General features: G+C 41.5%; 2 non-coding genes across 2 annotated transcripts; both read left to right on the top strand.

The window, feature by feature from the left end:
* The first annotated feature begins 11,550 nt into the window (after window positions 1-11,550).
* On the top strand, window positions 11,551-11,642 carry TRNAY-GUA (transfer RNA tyrosine (anticodon GUA)). Its single transcript is given in 2 exon segments — window positions 11,551-11,587; window positions 11,607-11,642. It is a non-coding gene; the product is annotated as a tRNA-Tyr (tRNA).
* A 742-nt stretch (window positions 11,643-12,384) lies between these two features.
* On the top strand, window positions 12,385-12,457 carry TRNAA-AGC (transfer RNA alanine (anticodon AGC)). Its single transcript has one exon. It is a non-coding gene; the product is annotated as a tRNA-Ala (tRNA).
* The last annotated feature ends 8,150 nt before the right edge of the window (window positions 12,458-20,607 follow it).

Raw genomic sequence — 20,607 nt, 5'->3', positions numbered from 1 at the left:
TTGCTTAGAGTAGGTCGACTCTCCTCCAGATTTCCTCTCTGAATTGTTTATCTGAGAGGTCGTAGATGTGAGTAGCCCCTGTTGAGGTTTCTGGTATCTTTTCTTCCCCCTCTCTTCTCGGAGGGGATTTTCGCTGCTTCTTAATATTGTTACGGAAGTATAGATTTGGAACTTTGTAGTTATTTATTCCTTTTCCGTCTTGTGGGAAGAAGGGGCTCCGATTGTTCTAAACTTCCCTTATTCACTGACAGCTTTTATAGTGTCAGACTAAGCTAATGGCTATTTTGCGTAAGTGTTTGAGATAGCAAAAGTGAATTTTCAAAGAAATACACAGTACCGATTGAGCTGAGGTAGCAAAGAATAACTTCGGCCGTGTTAGCGTTGGCCACTCCGACAGTAGGCCACGCCCACTTTGAGACCACGCCCACTAAGACACAGACCACGCCCCAGCGTCTTCCTGTTGAGGGGGGGACGGGAGGGCGTGGCCGAGGGATGGTCCTCGTACCTGATGGACGTGCGCGGTTACAAAGCCGGTTCGGGAGACGGGGTGCACGGGGCTGGCGGGGAGCAGCTTCAGAACTGGTCACTTTTTTTTTTTTAGGTGCAGAGCTTTTTAGTTTAAGATAGTCCCGTTTGTTTATCTCTGTTTCCACTTGCTTGGTCAGTGGCGTTTTATCTTTGAAGATATCTTTCGCTCCAGTGTCGTGGAGGTTTTGCCGATCTCTTCTTCACTGTACCTGATGGATTCTGGTCTGATGTTGAGGTATTTAATCCACTTTGATCTGACTTATGTGGATGGTGTTAGGTAGAAGTCTGATGGAATTTATTTTTTGAGCTCCTTATACAGCATACTAAGTTATATAGTAACTAGTTTTTTAGTTATCCAACCTGAAAGATAGATGTTACTGAGTCAAAAGTAAAGTTTTAATTAAAAAAAAAATCCTCTCTGGATTATCTTGTGTTTTTCTTGGTTTTCTCTCTTACCTCTTCCCAGAACACCCCAATCTCCAAATAAAGAATTTTAAGGAAAGTGGTCAGTGTTGGCTTTTAGGATTGCAGATGCCTTTGTATTGCTAAAATATAACACATTTAAAAAAAATGAAAAATACATCTGCCGAATGAATAATAGTAACCAATCATAGTGCTTAGTAAATACTTGTTTTATATTTATGTCTTCATTTAATAACAGTCTATGGGATAGTGGGATCAATCTCCCCCCAAAAATATGATAAACTTTTTATCAATATGTGCAAACTAATTTTTTTCCAATAAATGTCATCTTCCAGTCCCTGTGGGTCACAGAAGAAAGCTGTTACCATATCTTAAGAATGCATGTTAGTTTAAGAGCTGTTAAGTTCACAGAGGGAGAAGCATGGATATTTTTCTTAATCATATAGCCTTTTCTTAAATCTAAGAAGATATCAGTGTTCCTTATATTTATGTAGAATTGTAGCACTGTCGTCCCTTTGTTCATCAGTTTGCTCGAGCGGGCAACGTTTCCATTGTGAGACTTGTTACTGTTTACTTTTGTTACTGTTTTTGACATATCGAATCTGCCACTGTAGTTTGCCAAGCTCTGCCGTGCTGGCTGGATACTGTTGGTAGCTTGCCGCACTCTCCGAGAGGGACGGAGGAATCAAACCCGGGTCTGCCACGTGCAAGGCAAACGCCCTACCTACTGTGCTATCGCTCCAGTCCTTTATATTTATGATCTAAAGAAAAACATAATATGTTAGGAGTGAAAAGATGTAAATGTAAGTCTATCAGTGAACATAATCTCTATCCAGAAATTTAATTTTTATACCCTCAGAATATAGACGGTTATTTTTCTCCTTGTAATATAAAATCTCCCTTTTCTCCTTGATGTTCCAGGTCTCCAAATGAAGAATAAACACTCTGGTTTCTCCCTATTTTTCTTTAGAGTTTACTTTCATATACATTCTTCAAATATATTACATATATACATACATATATATACATATATATTTATAATGCAAACTTTTCCTTTGCTAACTGTCTTTGTCTTGATTACTGGTTCAGCCCAAGGAAACCTTGAAGGGTAGATGATATGCCCCTGTGCTCTGACAGGGACATTATTATGATGACATTATAATGATGCACTCTGACAGCATCATTATTCCCCATTTTACAGACTGAAATAGAAAAGTAATTTCACCAAATCACGCAGTAAGCAAGGGGTTAGAGTAGCCTGATCCTTGAGTCTGTGACATTAACAGCTGCATGATATTGCCTTTCCATGTGATCTATTTCCAACTACATTTGTTGTTCTTGAAAATTAACCCTCTCTACACCCTTGGCCAACTCCTTTCCAAAATTCTCTTATTTTAAAAATAACTCCTATTTCTATCATCATTTACCTTTCTCTTCAGCTACTTTCACAGCTCAAGATTTCTTGAGACAACTGCCCTTGATTGCAGAGATTTCCTCCACAGCAAACCCTCAGATCCTCCTGTTCCTTCCTCCTCCTCTTCTCATTCAGCTTCCTGCAGCCATTCCTTAGTTGGTAGCTACCTCTAACCCTTTTGTCCAATTAATCAATAACTGCTTCAATTGAGTGAGGGAGAAGTTATCTTATTTTAAAAATTAAAAGTGATTCTAGAGTAGATTGATTATACCAGTAAACAATTGTAAGAAAGTTCCTGTCATGATTTTGCAGGATATATAAGAAAATATTTTTTTACACTAAACATATAAAAGGTGCTACTTATATATCATATATACTATGCTAAGTACTAAATATAGATTACTTTATTTCTTATAGCAACCCTATAATGTAGGTACTATTATTTTTCATTAAATAAATGGGAAAATTGGAGCATTAATTTGCCAGTGCCCTTAATAACAAGAAAACCAGCATTTATTTTATTATTTAAAAAGTTTTTTAATTGAGTATCTATGAGATAGACCATTACAAAGCTGTTCATAATTGGGTATCAAGCATACAATGATCCAGCATCCATCTCTCTACCAGTATACATTTCCTAACACCAATGTTCCCTGTTCCTCTACCACCATCCCCAAACACCCCACCCCTCTCCCCCAGCCTCCCTCTATGCTTTCCTTCTTGCTTTCTCCTTTCCTTTTGTGCATTATGGTTTGTAATACAGGTCATGGTGTTAGTTCAGGCCATTTGATATTTATATTGGGATGGTAATGCTGGAGTAGCTTTTCAATTGGGTGGCAGCTTTGGGATGTGGATGTGACTGCCGAGGCTTCAGAAAGTACAGGGAGGTGTGGGGAGGTAGCTTATCCTAATTCCGAGAAAACCTGGAGATTTCAGTCACAAAAACTACATACAAAAATTTTCAGCAGGGGCTGGAGTGATAGCACAGCGGGTAGGGCGTTTGCCTTGCACGCGGCCGACCCAGGTTCGGATCCCAGCATCCCATATGGTCCCCTGAGCACCGCCAGGGGTGATTCCTGAGTGCATGAGCCAGGAGTGACCCCTGTGCATCGCCGGGTGTGATCCAAAAAAGAAAAAAAATATTTTTTTTTTCAGCAGATTATGTCTCAGTGGAGTGATAGCACAGCAGTTAGGGTGTTTGTCTTGCACGCAGCCAACCCAGGTTCGATTTCTCCATCCCTCTAGGAGAGCCTGGCAAGCTACCCGTGGTGTATTCGATATGCCAAAAACAGTAACAAGTCTCACAATGGAGACGCTACTGGTGCTCGCTCAAGCAAATCGATGAACAACAGGATGACAGTGATACAGTGACAGTGATAGTGATGTCTCAGTGAGATCTACCCTGAGACGGTGGAGGCAGGTCAGGGGTATGGTGGTAAGTTTGGATTGTGGGAGCAAGCAGCTACCAGGGGCGCTACTTAGGTGGGTACCAGACTGGCCCACCCCTCTCTGATTTACCCGAGTCTGTTCAGACTTGTGTGGGCTGGAGATTAACTATGGCTTTTGATCTCTTTCAAGATTTCTTTATGGGTTTCTGAAGCAAGGCCAGCAGTAGAGCTTACATGGTGGCACTGGAGTTGGTTCATGGGGGTGACTGCCAGTGCTTCCAGGAGTATTGGAAAGTGGGGGGAGTTAGCCCACCCCAACTCTGAGAATGGTTGGAGATTTCAGTCACAAAACCTGCATACCCTAACTTTCAGCAGATTATATCTTGGTGAGGTCCATCCTGAGGCAGTGGAATCAGGGCAGGGGTATGGTGGTGATTTTGGATTGTGGGAGCAGGTGGCTTCTGCTTGGATAGGCACCAGGCCAATCCTCTCCCCTCCGATTTACACCGGAAAACCAGCATTTAGACTCAAGGTAATTTAGCATTAGGATCTATACCTCATTACACTTTATTACATTTTAGTTTAGCCCTTCTTAACTAAAAGTGAATCTCAGGGATCTGAACAAAAACATTTGCTATATTTGTTTAAAGTGGCTTTTCAATATCACTCCATTTTTATGAGTTTCAATTATCCATTCATAACAAAAGCCAAATTATTCTTAATTTCTCTATTGTACAAAAATAATTGTGAAACTTATTAGCAAAAATATTATTATGCCACAGTATTAAATTGGTATTATTTCTTGCTCATTTCTTCAAAGAAAATGGAACCTGGCAAATGTAATTCTTTCCTTTTTTTAGCTTTTTATTTTATAAGGTAGTTCACAATATTTGATTACATTTAATATTCAAGCACCAATCCCACCACCATTATACCTTCCCACCACCAAATTTGGGATGTTTCCATCCCAAGCCCCAAGCCCTGTCTCAAAGCACAACTGAAAAAAATATATTTTATATTGTCTGTTATGAAAAACCGCTGAAAATGCTACCAAAAAGTTATCTATAGAGGAAACACTATGAAGAACATTCTATTTTATCAGGAGCCATTAAGACATTCTTCAGGATATCACTAACATGTTGTTAAAGGTTGAGTGATGTGAGCTTTCATACATATATCTGAAAATATGTGTATATGAATATATATAAATATATATTTCCCTCTATGATTTGTTGCCTACTATTTGTTGCCACCCCATCAAATGTGGTGTGGTACTTATGGAGAATTGATAGGGTTTTGGTGGTGCTCAGGACTTGGGGAATCACATGCAGTGCTGGGACTCTAACTGGGGTCAGCCACATGGAAGGCTACTGCTTTATCCCCTGAGCAATCTCTCCAACAAGCATCACCTTCTAAAAGCATCTTTTATTTGACATTGTATTGGATGGCCTCTATGGGACTCTCTACCCCAAATATGCCATATAAAGTAACTTATACAATAAGTAAATTTAAGAATATTACTGAACAAAAATTCAAACAAAAAATTCAAAGAGAAAAGAAAACAAATTTCTGCCTGCCTAATTTGGGTTCTTCTCTCTTTTTTCTTCCAAGATATTTTTTAGTCCTAAATTTAAATTCTTCTAATTTCATGTTCTCCTCTTACCATCTCTATATTTGCTAGGATTATCATAACCAAATATCTCAGACTGAGTGGCTTAAACAGCAGGAATTTATTTCTCAAAGTTTTGGCTGCTTGATGTCTAAAGTGTCAGTAGGTTTGGTTTCTACTGAGGGCTCAATTCTTTGGCTTGCAGGTGGCTGCCCTGCCCTCTTACTGTGTGTTCAGGGGGATGGTTTATTATGCATGTGTGTTTGGTGATTCTCTCTTGCTGCCTGGTGGCTGCTGTTTAAACCCTCATAGAAGATTCCAGGCAGTGAGAGGCCCCTTACCCCTTTATCCCTGCTTAGAATGTATATTCTGCTTGCCTGTTTCATTTTTCTCTTTGGTGGGTGGTATGGGATTGTTGGGTACACACCCAGTGTTATTCGGGACTTACTCCTGGGTCTGTGCTCAGAGAACACTTTTGGCCAGGCACCAGGAAATCATATGTGGCCCTGGAGACCCAACCCAGGTTGGTCGCATGCAAGGCAAACAACCTATTGGCTGTACTATCTCTTTGGCCTTGCTTTGCTAGTTCTGCGCTAGAATCTGCCTCATGGATACAGCCTCGAGCTGAGAGTGTACTGCTGAGACCATCTCCTCACTAAACTCTATTAAGCCCTCTCTGTAATTTGAAGATTCTGGTGGGCAAGGGCGGAGTTTTATTAATCTTGTGGCCTCCCAAGACATTCATATTTATCAATTTATCTCACTTATTTAAACTGCTACTCTCAATAGCGAGTGGCCTGTCTCTGTCTTTCTGAGGTTTCTGCTTGCTTGCTTCTTTGGTTTGAGGGCCAGACCCAGGAGTGCTCAGGGCCTACTCCTGACTCTGCACTCAGGACCCACCCCTTGTGGTGCTCAGGGAACCATATATGAGATGTCGGGGATCAAACCTAGATTGACTGTGTGCAAGTCAAATGCACTACCTGCTGTACTATCACTCTAGTCCCATCTTGGCTCTTCCTTTAGTTTCTCCTTGCCCTTCATGTATGGGTACCAATCTTCACACCAACAATGTATCTTAATCTCACCTGTCCACACTAGCCACTTCGGATGAGAGGACCTACTTTGAAGAGCCTATAAAAAAATTACCTCTTTAAAGGCTCCATCAACAAAAAGAGACTCAAAAAAAAGAAACTCAAACTGGCATGTTTAAAATTCAATATAAGAATTTGAAGAAGAGTAACACAGTTTCTTATCATTTCTTATAATTTGCATTATAGTGAGAACATGAATTTTTTAAAAGGCTCTTTGAAAAATATTTTTTGGAGTTTGCTTAGTTTCTTGAGAAAAGTGACAGGACTTTATCATGCCTCCCTGAGGTTTTTAATATCGCTACTATTAAAAACTACTACTATTATCACTACTATGTCAACTGCAGCCCCCAGCCCCACTCCTGCCTCATTTGTCCTGATTTCCTTCTTGGCTTAGAGTCATAAGTCAAGAAGATATTTTGAGATATTTTGAGTGCCCGTGTTTCATTTTGGTAACACCATGTATACACTTCTTTCCTGAATTCTTACTTTGTTTTTGAAGCATACCCATGGTACACAAAGATTTATGGTTAGAGCCTTGCAAGGAAGGACTCACTGCCCAATGGCAAGACAGATGGTTCAGTGAGAACCTCCAGATACTCATTCCTTCAGGGTCTTCCTTACAGCCAAGGTTATCGGCCTCTGACAACAACTGATCAATGTAGTATAAAGCTCAGTCATTTTTGTCCAACTGAGGATTAAAGAGAAATTTTTGTGCTCCAGTTACCCGGGGACTGGGAGACTGTCAGTCTCTACAATCAGGCAGACTATTTTACCCAATCCCCTTTTCAATCCACATTGCTATCTCCCCATTTAAATTCTGTACTCCAATTCTATGTCAGCTTTGCTTCCTGGAGAATTTAATCAATTCTACATCTTTAAGCAATGTTGATTTTCTGTATCAGAAAGGACTCATGAGTTTATAAGTAACTCAAGAACTTGTAAATATAAATTATTTCTCCATTAGTTCACATATGTGTTTGCTCCTTTGGTTACACAATTCTAGGGATTCTAAGGGTTAAGCAATTCAAACTGTTTCTTCACAGGACTTCAAGGCCTTTCTCTCCTGTCTTCTGGTGTCCAGTACTGCTGTTATGCCCGATCATGAGCAATATCTTATTCCTTCATAACTAGCCAGTTTGTTTTTGTTTCTAATAGATTTTAGGGTTTCATCATTATCCCCAGTGCTCTTAAATTTCACTAGACTCTCTCCAGGCTGGGTCACTTTTTATCATCCTATTTTGATGGTACATTAGATCTCATGACTGTCTTTATTCCATTTCCTCCATTGCTATGTCTCTGCCTTCTTAATTTAAAACTCTGACTAGTCAAGTATCTTCTACGCCTATCATTTATGTTTTCACTTATATTTGTTCTGCTTCTTATATTCCAGAGTTATGAGAGGATTATTGTTTGTTCTTACCTTATGTATCTCCAAATTTTACTTTAGCCTAGTAATTTTCCTTTTTCGTTGTTATACTTTTAATTTTCAAAAACTCAATTATTCTCTCAATAGCTACTTTTACTATCATCTTGTTCTGGTTTTTATGTTGCAATATCCTCTTAAATGTTCCCAAGAATGTCAATTAGCACTAAAAATAATTCTGTACTATTTCTTGCATTATCTGTTTCCTCCTGAGTCAGATATTTTGTTTGTTTATCCTGGACTTTCAGTTGTTGCTTCCTTTCAACTGTCTATTACATATTTATTCACAGTCATGGATAAAAGACTACATTAGATTTTTCTCTCTAAATGACTTGAGGCCTGGAGTCAAGCATATTTATTCACTTAAGGAGCTAAGAAGAAAAAGTGATGGGGCCCCAAGTTTCCCCAAACTGCCAACCCAAGAAGAGATTCACTCTGAAAAACACCTGAAGCAAAGGCCTCTTGCTCCTTTAACGTATCATGAGGTCACATTAAGAGCATTCCCTATAACCCTCTTTTACGGGTTGTGGATTGGACAACGCCAGGCCTCCGTATTTTGAATTAACAGTATTTTACTTTTACCCTTTCCTTGGAATTCACAGGTTCCTGAAGGAGAAAGGATGGCTTTTAACAGGAACACCTTTTCATTTCTCTCTAGGATATCCATTCGTATTGGAGCTTCCCTCTGTCTCTTTCTATTCACAGGCATGGAGACCAAACCCCAACTGTCAAAGCCTCTGATAACTTAAAAAAAGTGTTTTTTCTCAAACATAAGCTAGGTTGCACCTCTAGGACTGTCGAGGAACCAGACCAGAGAATGGCTGCATTCTTCTGCTGAAGTTCTCCTGCCAGAAGTTGTGATGCTCCTGTTCCAGTGCTCTCCGACTGATCCAATGCTTCCTGAAATTTATTGGACTCCTAATAGCTGCTCCCCTGAAGCTCATTGCTGCTACCACTACTGGTGCTGTTACAGGACAACTCTTCAATTTTGATCCAGACAGTTCATTTCTTCAAAATGGGACTAAATGACTTATCATTGGTGACTTTTATCACCCCTGGACAGTGCAGGACAATTGGATGCTTTACTACAAGCACTACTCTGGGCCCAGGGTTGGACTGAAATCTTAGTACAACTAGTAAGACTGTATTGTGATTTGGAATTGTGTTCTGATTTGGAATTGTTCCTTATTTTCAAATTTTTGTGTTTTTGTAAAAAAAAAAGGGGGATATGTAGGATAATGTAGTCTGAGGTCCTTTAGGTTTATTGGGTTACTCCCATCACAGTGCTCCCATTCCTCTGTATTTATTTGTAGCTTCTTTCTTAGTGTTCTGTTGACTTGTAAATACTGTTTTTCTCTTCTCCTTGAGTCCTTTGCATAGTTTATTCACAACAATGTCCTTTTTGTATGGACACAGGAAGACTTAGCAAATGCTATACTTTTGTAACCTGGGAGTCATTTGACTCTACATGATATTTTCCTCCTGGGCTTCTGTTCTCTCAACCTAAGCCTCAGCTGCCCTTACTTCCTAGCATCCCCAAAAGCAGGGTCCCGATGAGGGACGGATGTACCCAGGGCAAGCGGTGAGTTGTGTGCTACCCTGGCATCGAGATGGGCCTGGCCAAAGTGCCTAATGCTTAACTATAAGTTAAGAGCTTGATCATGGACAAATGTTGTCATGATCCAAACAGTGATAACTAGATTTGGACCCTGCTAGGGTGAGGAATGATTAATCTGGCCTGAGTGCTGTGGTCTGAGTCTGTGGCAAGATGTTGCCAGGAGAGCAGCCTTACAAGCCTCAATGTATCTCTTGCTATGTCATACAAAAATAACTAGTATTAAGATGTTAATAAGTGTTTGGATTAAGGAAAGGAGAAAAGCCCCTTAAGAGGTATTTTGCTCTAACCTCTGTGCTATTATTCCAGGCCCATAGTAGCAGCTCAAAAATGGCAACTCTGCCCATGAGTCTGACTAAACAAAAGTAAATAGGAAATAATTTATGTATACAGAGCCTCTAGTAAATGTTCACTGCCGGACTATGGGAAGCAGGAAATAAATTATAATTTGCCATAAAGACTGCCTGGAGTGTCTGTTTCTATGGGTCAATATAATTAAGTCAATCATTGTTTAAGAATTGGTTCTCTTTTTGAGTGTTACTTCACATGACAGGGAATGGATTGGCCTTTAATACTGTCCATTAAAATATATATATTTTTAAAAAGGGGGGAAAAGCTGGTTGCCACCCTTGTGAAATAAGGATAATCTTGGAATAAGTTGGAGGTGCTTGCCTCAAATTGAACAGCTTCAGCCCATATACTTGAGGGGAGTAGTAACCAACCTCCTCAACCTTCCACCAAGGACAGATTTTATTTTTAACCCTTTGAAACACTTACATAATTTTAAAGATATATTTGCTACATGAGAAATGCAAAATATTCACCAGGTAATTTTAAAAATACCGTTTTTTCAAAGGGTCTATGTTTCTATTTTGAAAGTTCCTACTCAGTTCTTCCTCCTCCCCCAAATTTTCAGTTTTTTTTAACCAAGTTCAAAGGATGCCCAGGAAGCTAATTTCTCACATAAAACCTATTTTTTTTCTCAACTTCACATTTTCTCTTCCCTGACTTCACCTTTCACTAAAGTTTTTACTTTGGGGAAGCTGCTGTCTCAACTGGGAAGACAAAATAATTTTAAACCCTCCACAAAACTTAGAATAATTTAAAAAATGAAAACAGCACAAACCAACGTTACGCGCTTGAGAGTTTTGAGATATCTTCAATACCTTTGTTAATTTAAGTGCAAAATATAGGAATGGGATTCAAAAAGGCATTGTAAATATTGTAAATAACCTTCAATACCCCACCCCACCCAGTCCCACCCCAACTCCTGTATCTCCTGCATTTTCTGGGGTGTGGATGGGCGACTTGTCTTAGTGATTCTGTGGCCTTGTAACTTCCAGAATTTTACAAATCCAAAGAACAGAGCTTCCTTGGATACAGCCACGAGACTTGAACCCGCTCTGCAGTACACGGGCCGGGGGGCTTCTGACCTCCCTCCCTCACCAGGCTGGATAGCAGCAGCCCCCTGAGAATCACCGCCCCCCCCACCCCACCCCGTGCTCCGGTGCCCACAGTGCTGCACACAAGGCCTTGAGCTCGGGCTGCAATGAAACAATCACGGCACGTGATAAGACGCATATGATCAACCGTCTAATCATCTTTTCGTTTCGAAAAGCTGAGACTGCCAAAAGCCCGAGCCAGGCAGGAGCTGAACGGACCGTCTCGATCTGTAGTCATTATCCGCGTTCTTCATTGCGCCACTGGCCCCAAGCAAAAGGGGGGAAATTAAGGGGAAATGCATTTCGAGTCTAGCAATGAATGCACCCCTGACGTCACTCCGCACAGGCGGTGGGGAGGGTGAACTGCCGTCGGACAGTGGGTGCTGTGCCCCGGTGGCGGAGTCGGCCCTCGTAGACACAGATTTTGCACCGTGCACACGCTTTTTGGCTCCAGTCTCCAGCAACCCAGTTTGGTTTTCGTTCTGCGCACGCGTCAAACCACTTCTGGCGGCTCTCCCCGCCTCCCGGATTACGCAGCTCCGCAGGGCTTCGGGCGAGTGGCTGAGCGACTGAGTGCTCTGCCTTTAATCTCGGGAGACGCCAGAGCGTCCCCCGTCCCTTCGATAGCTCAGCTGGTAGAGCGGAGGACTGTAGTGGACAATGGCACAAAGCAATCCTTAGGTCGCTGGTTCGATTCCGGCTCGAAGGAGACTCGGTGGCTTTTTCTCCCCAGTTTTCTGGGGCTGATGCGCCTCTAATAGGCACACGCTCTATAACAGTTCACTTGGGTCAGAAAATCGTAGCGTTTTGATCAGTGGGGGCCTAAGGGGAGTTGCTCCCTGCAGGAACTCCGGGTGAACACCGCCAGCGGGGAAAAACCGTGCACACTGCCAGGCCCGGCTGTGAGCCCTCTGCCAGCTCTGGTTTCTGTTTTGTTTGTTTTTTTGCACCCCAGACCTGGCTTCTCCGAGAGCCCCCGAGTCCTAAGGGCGCACGAGGGCGTGACTCTGCGTCCCCGGCCAGCTCCCCGGGCCTCTCCCCGGCCGGGCCTAAGGCGGGGGCGGCCACGCGGGGGCTTGTTTGCTTCGCCGTGCGGATTGCTGGGAAATCGCCGGGTTCCGTGGGCCTGGGGTTCAGAGACTCAGATCACAGGCAAATCGTGTCGAAAATACCAGGAGCCCGGGAAGGGCCTGTTGGGTTATGGAGACGGAGACCCTCCGCCTCGTTTCTTCCGATCGTTCAGCTGGTCGGGAGGAGCACTGGAGTGCCTGTCCGGGGCCGCTCTTAGGCCGGGGGTTCGATTCCGACGCCAAGGGGACAGAAGGCGCTTTTGTCACTTTGCTTTCGGCGTCTCGACGACGTCCAGGAGCAAGCCCAGACCTTTTTCATCTCCCGCCGCCAACGCCCTGACCCTTCTCTAGGGGAACAGATAAGCAGCCGTGGCCGGCAGCGGGGGATTAGCTCAAATGGTAGAGCGCTCGCTTAGCATGCGAGAGGTAGCGGGATCGATGCCCGCATCCTCCAGTTAGTTTTCCTTCGCGTTTTTTCTTTTTCACTTTTTTTTTTTCTTCTCTCAATCCCGTCTCTAGCCGACCTACGGCAGAAAGACGTCCGGCGACCGCGGGGCCGGTTGAGTTTGAGGTTGCAGCCCTGGGAGACTTTTGCAGACTAGAGCCAAAGGCTGCGGGCCGAGGTTATTCTCCCCGTTTCAAAGTGTCGCGCCCGCTTTGGGAAATTCGCGAAATGCGCTCGTTCTCTCCAAAAATGGCGGCGGAGCGCGGCCACGTCTGCTGCCGCCACCCCGAGTCCTTTATGTGTGTTTTTTTTTTAATTAAATTTTTTTTTTTTTTTTTTTTTTTTTTTTTTTAGGGATGCGTTTGCGACTAAGACTAAGCGGCACGTAGAGTAACTGCCAGATGGGAAAACAAACACACAAACAAATGAGAGAGAGCTAGGAAAATGACGCCGAGTGCTTTAAATGACCCTTATAAAACTGTTGCCTCGTCACAGATCCATGATGGATGGGGCGAGACAAAGGGTTCGTGGCGAGAGGCCCGCAAGTGGAGAAAGTCTTGGACCAAAGGAACCAGTTTCTGGAACAAAGCCATTTTCTTCCTGCAGAACAACTTTGGGGACCAATACTAGGAAAGCTGGAGAAAAGTTCTGTCTAGGGCTGCCATTGAGTGCAGCCTGTTTTGCTAAGCAAAGACAAGACCAAAAAAAGCCCCTCCAGACTCACTCAAAGATTTGTGATTAAGTAGATGACACAATGGTTTTTCTAGTTATAAAATCTTGTAATTCCAATTTTTCTAGAACTGATTTCCCTAAAATTTCAACAAAAACTGATGAAATATACTGAGTCTCAATAAATAAATAAATAAGCAAGCAAGGGCAGAGATATGGCTATTTTTGAGGATTTCAACAATATTAGATGATGATAATTTGATCTCACATCTACTTTATGCTCTAGGAACCTTTATATTTTATTAGCACTGTGTACAACCTGTTGTATTTTACTGAGACAGCTTTCAATAACTAGGGCAGTCTTCCATTTTTCTTTCCGTCTTATTCTTTTCAAAATCAAAATAATTTATCATGGTAAACAGACTGCAGAATAGAAACCACATGGTTATTTTAATAGAGGCAGAAAAATATTTTGACCAAATTCAATATCACTTCCTGATTTTTTAAAAACTTAATAAATTTGGAAGGAGAAAATACTGAAAAATAATTTTTCAGCCCGATAAAGGACATCAGAGAAAATACGTTGAATTAATATTAGTCTTAAATGTAAAAGATTCCAAGCTTCTTTTCTAAGATCAGAAACAAAGCAAGAATGTTACTTCTGTGTGTGTGTGTGTGTGTGTGTGTGTGTGTGTGTGTGTGTGTGTGTGTGTGTGTGTGTATTGAGGGATAGGGCAGGGAAGCAGCACTTAGCCAATGCAAGTAAACAAAAAAATGGAATTAGATAACTGTTAGATTGGAAATAAACCTTTATTTCCAAATAGCTTATTTAAATGTACATACACACATATATGCATGTGCATCTATATACATATATGTGTATATCTATATGTCCATCCACCTATCTATATAAATATTGATATTGGCTTGATCAGTTGTATAGCAGCTAAGGCCCTTACCTTGCATGAGACCTTTTGAGTTTGGGTTTGATCCCTGTGACTATATTTCTGGATTATGAAATGTGCCATTTTCAAAAAAATTGCAATATGTTTGCTTTCTAAAATTTCCTCAGAATATTTATGGTGAAGTAAAATTTATAAACAACAGATTTGGAGGAGTAATTATCAAGATTTTTTTTAAAAGCTTTTAAGCATAAGTTTGCAAACTAGTGAAAGAAATACCACAGTGTTAGCTTTTGCAAAATACCTTTCAGTTCACTCTCTTGATTTTAGATTTTAGATATTTCTTTTCATTAGAAATTGTAAAGTCACATAACCAAGATGACAAACACCAGATAGTGAAATTGAAAAGACTAGCATTTCAGACAGAAGGAAATTAAATATTTTGTAGATGTCCTGAGTCAAGTCTTTGGTGTAAAGAGATTACAATGATTCTTTTATTGAAAAGACAGCTGAGGGTTTTTTTTCCCAAGTAACTTAAAATTGTTATATAAGGCAAACTTTTATGCCAAATAAGGTTAGGAAGTGCTATTTTGAACTTGTACCCTGAGCCTCAGGATACCAACAAAAGTAATACTATATTCCATATGTATTTCCTTCGGTCAGGTAGGTTATATCTGGTTGGACTGGTCAACAGAGTCAGGGGCTTAAAAAATACAGTTCCTCTAAATCCCAAATGAAATGTTATAATTTTTTCCTCTGGTCACATATGGTACAGTCACTATGGCTGACCAGTTGACTAGAAGGATATTGCCCAGAAGATTTGCCAACTTTATTGTCTTAGTTTAAAGGGGTTGAGTCTGCAAAATAGTATTAGTCTTTGTTTTGGCATTGGAATTAAAGTGAGTTTCAAGAAGCTGCTATAGTTGACCTAAAAGTCTCAACCTGGTCTCAGTTCCAATCTAAAGCTCCTACTTCAATACCCCTTAAGTCATGTCTCCTTATCCATATTGTCCACTATTTTTTTTCCTTTTACTGATTTAGTTAGACATCACTTTCCTTACCTCTGGAAAGCACTAGAAAAAATTATCTGGAGTTTAAACTGGAAGTCATATGGGCTTTCTAATTCACTAGTCCATGGACTGTGCTGGTCCACAGATGTAGAAAAGTTGAGAGCCACAGGCCTAGGATCTGGGGAGTATACTTGCTTTGCTTGATGATGACCAACACATATGGTACCCTGAGCCCTGCCAGCAGTGATCCATGAGCACATAGCCAATAGTAAGCACTGAGCACATTTGGATGTCACCAAATATTTTTAAAAGGGGGGAAAGAAAAGAAGAAGAAGAAACTACTTATCTACCATGTAGCAGATGGTAGAAACTACTTATCTACCGTCTGCCGGTGGGTAGATGGGTAGGCAGGACAGGTACAACCCTACAGTGTAAAAGGGTTGAAGAAAGCTGTTGTAATTTCTCATTTTCCCTTCCACAAAGGCAATCATCTATCTCCCTGCTTTGATTAAATTGCATCTTTCTTTCTGTTTGTCTTTAGCTGTACCTTCCATAAATCCTGTTTTATTTGATGAGTGACTATATCTTTGAACAAAACCTAAGTTATTTTCAAGTATCTGAATTTTCAATTAGTGATGCCCAAAAGAGGTCAATGAAATGCTGGGGATATTGTGGAATTCAGGAAGTGGAGATCTCTTAGTATTAATTCCTTGGAACTTTCCTGTCTCCTGTTCCCAGAATGCTCCTTCTTGTTTGACATATCAGGATAAAGAGATGGCATTGCTCTTCTAACTATACTGAAGTTGGAGGGGTTTCACATCAGCCTTGCTCGTTAGTACACAAACTACCCAAAGAGAAGGTGTCCCAGTTTCTGTTAAAGAATCCTTTACAGATATTCTAATTTCCCCCTCATAATTTTTGATTTCATGTTCTTGGATTGGTTGCCAAATATGTTAACCACTGTCTACATATGATTAATTAAACATACATTAAAGAAAAATAAAATTGTAACTCATATTCTGAGTTATACAATATATATTTTGAGCACTCAGTAGCTACCTATATATCACAAAACATTGACCACGTTGCAGAAAACTGTGATGGAGATAAGGTGCATGTACAATGAGACAAATCATGAGCCGCATAGTCAGAAGACATGTCTTTGAATCTGCTTGACAACTAACAGCCATATGGTCCTGGGGAACTAATTTTCTGAGCCATACTTGGCTCATCGGAAATGACAATACTTATGATAGGAGAGCTATTATAAGATTTGGTTCTCAGCACATACTTCCCCCTTTCTTTTCTTTTGGTTTTTCTTTTTTTTTTTTTTCCTGCTGTTGTTATGATGACTGTGGGTTCTGCAGAGCTCAGTGCAGAGAATAAACTTTTGGCGCTGGGAGAGCACAAAAAGCAGTATGGTTATTGAAAGAAGAAGGATTGAAAGAGGAAGCCTCAGTTTCCCCATGCTAGCAGTTCCATTTGTCCCCATGAGCCTAACATACTTCTGATCCCCAAGAACCTGTCTTACATTTTGAACATTCCTGTAATTCCCCAAGACCATAGAATTCTGCCCCAGAGTTTAGGTTTACTGGACAGCTAAGGTAATGGGCAATACCTATGGCAAATGGCCAGATCACTCTGTTATGATTATCTTTAACCTTCTTGTAAGTCAATAAGAAGTGCAAAGAGCCAAATTTTCCTTTTGAAGGGCCTACACAGAACCCCCTTATGTTTAACTTCCTGCATTCTCTGTAGCATTCTTGTTACTCAATAACCTAAGACTCAGTTTTTCTATTTTTATTTTAAACCTACAAAAAAAGAGCCAAACTGGAGCAATAGCACAGTGGATAGGACGTTTGCCTTATACATGGCCGACCCAGGTTCGATTCCTCCATCCCTCTCAGAGAGCTCAGCAAGCTACCGAGAGTATCCCACCCACACGGCAGAGCCTGGCAAGCTACCCATGGCCTATTCAATATGCCAAAAACAGTAACAACAAGTCTCACAATGGAGATGTTACTGGTGCCCACTTGAGCAAATCAATGAACAATGGGAGGACAGTGCAGTGCTATAGTGTTTGAATGATATATAGTAGTAGACATAAGAGATTTTTAGAAGCCTCTTTTCTCCCTTCCTTGGATGAAATGCACACTAAGATATACATAACACCTGAACCTGGGTTTATCTGTCCTGGCAGTAAGGGCTGAAAAGCTCAGTCTTTTCTTTCTGTTGCCATCTTTGGAGCCACATCCACTGTAGGGCATAACTTGGGTTCTAAATGACCTACTCTTTTTCCTCTGACTTATCCGGAGGACTGGGAAGCTGCTAGAAAGAATGAAAGGAGAGCTTTTGCTTCTTCAACTACTCAATGAACTCCTGCCCCAGTTTGATGGGATTAAGAAGGAAATTTATCAAGGCTTCCAAATGAGGTAGCTGAAGTAGGCAGGCAGGAAGATAGGGAACGGCCCCCTATGGCAATGAGTTATTGGGAAGTGGAAAACCAACTAGCCCCAAGGTTGCTAAAAGTCCCTTGTGAGCACAGGCTAAGGCCTGATAAAACTTTTAGCTGGTACCAGCACAGACCTAGAGAAGGCTGGACCCCACTCTGAGAGAAGCTCAGCGGGAATTAAGGCAGGAAGGAAGTTTAAAGACCATCAACCACTCCCAACTCTGCCTCTTTGGCAACCATCCTGGCAATGGACTCTTACCTAGATAGAGTGCCCCATGCCCACCCTGCTCCTATGGGGAAGCTGTAAACGCCAGCTTGAAGAGAGGAAGCATGAGAATATACTGTCCCAGCCCATATGCTGCCTGTGCCCATGTGTTACTACCCAGCACATGTGGCGCCGGAGCACATGTGTTGCCCATATCTCTCCTCTTAAGATGCGTACTTTCATACTTTCACATCTAGTGCTGGAATGTGTGCTGGGGCCTCCGCTCCACTCTGGAGAAGTCCAAACTCTCTCTTGAGTACATCCTCTCTCTTGTGAGTTCACATGGCAGCATGCGGGTGCTGCTGCAACACCTGTGCATTCTGTGGCTGTGAGATATCTCCCATCCTCCCCAGGCCTCCACAGCAGAGAGACAGAGATAGGGACCACAGGCTGATGGTGAAAATGGCCCATTTAATGCAGAGCTGCTAGCAGACTTACAGAACATCCAAAGGGATCAGAGGTGTGATTTACAGAGGTAAAACATTCCAGCAGAGGCAATTCTTGGGGCGGGGTTGGGGGGAGATAAACTCAAGGAGGTGCTCTATATCCCAAGGGTATCTATATAGCTAAACCCATCTATTTTTTTCTCTCTCCTTGTCGTATATATCAAACAATTAAGTCAAACAGTTAGTCAAACAATTAATTCTACTTACCAATACTTGTGGTCGTTTAGATAAGCACAGTAAGAGCTAAATATCCCAAAACTTAGTTTTCTGAACTCTGAGAGCAAGTGAAGCTTTTACCATAAATCCCAGACTAAGTCCTCAGGTCAGTTCAGCTTGTCCTTCCCAATGTCTTTTAGGTGATAACAGCTTGCATCAAGATCATGCATTTATGCTTTCTAGAATGTCCCATTTTGATGCCAGGATACCTTTGCCACTCACCCTGGGTCCATCCCAATCGAACAGTGGGAACTCCCTTTTGGGGTGGTAGGAGCTACAGCAGATAAAGCCTGAGTCAAGTGATTATGAACAAGTAATTGTGCCTAAAAGTATATTTCAGAGTCAATCAGCTCTCAAACATTCGGAACATTATTTGAAGTCTTTCTATGTTTATTCAAAGAACTTTGCTCATAGGAAAAATATAAAAGGCTATAGGGGAAATAGAAAAGCAAGTAATTCACTACAAGTACAAAATCCAGAATTACCAGAAAGTTTTGGCTTATAAGTAACCAAGATTGACTTGGGGAACTGTGACAATGAGGTATAAAACACAAAGGAAGGGTTAAAGATAAACTCAGGGGATTAGGGATGCTCACAAGAGCACTGTGTGGAAAGGTCGGACTGTAGCTGAATCTCACCAAGACAATGTTCATGAAAACTGAACTAGTCCCTGATGTTCCATTCACTCTCAATGGAACAAATATCCCCAAATGCAGCAGTTATGTGTACCTGGGTTGAGAACTCAAAATGAAGAATGACTTGGCGTCAGAACTGCGCAGGAGGAAGAGAGCAGCGTGGAACACATTCAAGAGCGTCAAAGAAGTTATTAAGAGGATGAAGAAACTCCAGCTCTAAGCACATCTTTTTGACTTCACCATTCTTCCTGCACTACATACACCTCAGAGACCTGGGCCCCACGAAAACAGGACAAGCACATTATTCGGGTATCCCAAAGAGGAATCAAAAGAGCTATGCTTAGAATATCACATTTCACTCAAGTGAGAGAAGGAATCCAGAGTTCTGATCTCCACTAATGTTCAAGAATCGGAGATCCTGTCTCATTTGCCAAGGCATCAAAAATCAGATGGGCCGGACACGTAATGTGATTTAGAGACTACCGCTGGACTAGAGCTGTTAGGGACTGGATTCCATGGGATATCAAAAGACCACGTGGCCGCCCACCTACGAGATGGTCAGACTTCTTCCTCAAAATCCTGAACAAACTGTTTGAGGCTCTTCATGTTCCTGGAGCGAGCAGATACCATTGGGCTACACTAGCACATGACAGGGATGAATGGAAACATTACTGGTGCCCACTCGAGCAAATCGAAGATCAATGGGATGACAAGTGATACAAGTGATATACAAGAGCACTGTAACCTTCGCTGGAAGGAGGAAAAGGGGTAATTCACTGATAAAGCCTAAAGCACTTAGGGCTAATATCCAACAGATCTCATGAAAACGTCCTGTAGGAAATGTTTGACCACTCCTCTTAACAAATAAGTTAAGAGCTAAAAAATTCTTTAGTATTCATAGTCTGTCAATAAGCCAGCATGCTCTGCATTCCAGTCCCAAGCATCGTACACTGAGTATTTCTGGCACTCCTGGGATTTGCTCTCTTTGCTTCTGTTCCTTTCCTTGGACAGCCCTGCCTATGCCCCATTTACATGCTCATCTGTCTAAGTTTCTTGGTGGTGGATGAATTCAAATGTTATCCCACCATGGATGTCTCCTGTTTCCTCCAACTCTAAAGTTCTGTAGCACTTTACCACATTTTTTGGTACTAAGGTTTTATGTGTGTGTGTATGTGTGTGTGTGTGTGTGTGTGTGTGTGTATGTATACATATATATTGTTACTGTTACTGTTTTTGGCATACCTAATACATCACAGATAGCTTGCTAGGCTCTGCCTTGCGGGCGGGATACTCTCGGTAGCTTGCCAGGCTCTCCGAGAGGTATTTATATATCTGTTACTGTATTGTACTGTACTGTAAGGAGAGGCTGCTAAAATCTCAGGACTGAGTGTAATAGAGACATTACTGGTGCCTGCTAGAGTAAATCAATGAACAATGGGATTACAGTGATACAGTAGTGGATATATATATATATACATATATATACACACACTATATATATACACTATATATATATATATATATATATATATATATATACAGGAGTCTCCAGAGTTTCCTGCAC

This window comes from Sorex araneus, chromosome 2 (genome assembly GCF_027595985.1).
Source record: "Sorex araneus isolate mSorAra2 chromosome 2, mSorAra2.pri, whole genome shotgun sequence".
NCBI lineage: Eukaryota > Metazoa > Chordata > Mammalia > Eulipotyphla > Soricidae > Sorex > Sorex araneus.
Note: the sequence above shows the minus strand (reverse complement) of the source record. Positions and strands in the feature narration are given on the sequence as shown.